Here is a 1,800-nt window from a genome sequence, read left to right on the forward strand (position 1 = left end):
ACTTGACTGGGTTATATTGCTCATATCATGCATATGGTGTCTTCCATTGCCATGCTTTGTGTGAATGCCTCCTGTTTGCTTTCTATATCAGATATGTGAATTATGCAATGCCATGTTTTTCAGCCATTTATCATATATGTGAATTATGCACCGCCATGGAGCCAAGCATCATATATGTGAATTATCTCATGCCATATTTTTTTCCATTACGTATTCCATTTGTCGACAATCTGTGTATATTGAACTACTCTTCATGTGTATCAGCCATTTGAGCCGGTTTTGGAATATGGAGTGAAAACAAGGTCTTCAGAGCAGGCAATGGTACCTATTGAAGCATATATCTCGATGGTTACTGGGAGCTCCTCAGAGGAGGATTTAGAGATAGATGACCAGTCCTATATCCCACCTGAGGTGTATGCTCTAAGTTGCAATGTTTATATTTCTCATATGATGCATATGGTGTCTTGCATTGCTTAGTTTAGACATCATATGCACAATGTTGAATTCTATCTGCTTAGTTTAGAGATCATACATGCGAGTGCAGTTGCTTAGTATATGAATCAATTATGTGAATTATATCATGTCGTCCTGTATACTTAGACAACATGTATGTGAATTATTTCATCCCAACCTATTTTAGAAAGACATCATATAGTTTTGTCATGTCATCCTTTTTAGGTACTCATCATATGTTGAATTATGTCATTATATCCTGTTAAGTTATCCATCATATATCTGAAACTGTGTCATGCTATCATGTTTAGTTAGGCATCATATATGTGAAATTGTGTCATCCTGTCCTGTTTGGTTAGACAACATATATGTGAATTACCACATCTGTCTATCATACAATGTCTGTACGTTCAATTTCTTTTCTTGTTTATCAGCCATTTGAATTGGAGGGGGCGATGGCAGTATCTAAGGGAGCAAAAACCCGTTCTTCACAAAAGATAGTGCTACCCGTCGATGCAGATAGAACCATGGTTGTACTGGCCCACAAACTAGCCCCACCACACATAATCGAGACTCTTCCAGATTGCACACTTACACCGTTGGGCAGAGAACCAGCTACAACCCATCTAACCGCAACCCCAGCGGATAGTAACCCACTTATAGTTGACAAAGCACCATGTCCACCACAGAGTACCCCCACACGAGCAGTTTGTAAAGCTACTATAGTGCCCAAAGCACGAAGACCACCATAGCTAACCCAAACTCCATGTTTAAAGTAGAAGAGCAACTATTCTCAGGTCAGATTCCGTAGCTATGGTCCATACCCCTTTGCTGTTGCATCACTGTATTTAATCATACCAACTACTTTCGAATTTGAAGGATCCAATTGAAACTCCAATGGCGCAACAGGTATGTTTGAAACCTATTTCTTTAACTAGATTGTTGTTCTAACTTCTTGCTGTATGTTGATTTCAGTTTAAGTTGTATAAACAATTATGTTCTCATGTGATGCACATTACAAGTGCTTCCAATGCTATGTAGTTTCTCACACTTATATTCTGTCTATGCTGTTGTGTCCTAAAAATATATGAGTTGAATTGTGTCTCTATCTTGATTAGGGAACATAAACTAGAATGATATGGACAATACAGTGACCATAGTACATAGATATATGTTTGTTTCATGTTGTTATCCCACTAGTGCAGAACCGGGCAATAGCACCGGTTCGTAAGGCCCTTTAGTGTCGGTTTGGTAACCGGTGCTAAAATGTAGGCACTAAAGGCCCCCCCTTTATTACCGGTTCAGCATGAACCGGTGCTAAAGGGCAACCACGTGGCACGAGCCAGC

The sequence above is a fragment of the Triticum dicoccoides genome, chromosome 7A (assembly GCF_002162155.2).
Source record: "Triticum dicoccoides isolate Atlit2015 ecotype Zavitan chromosome 7A, WEW_v2.0, whole genome shotgun sequence".
Taxonomy (NCBI): domain Eukaryota; kingdom Viridiplantae; phylum Streptophyta; class Magnoliopsida; order Poales; family Poaceae; genus Triticum; species Triticum dicoccoides.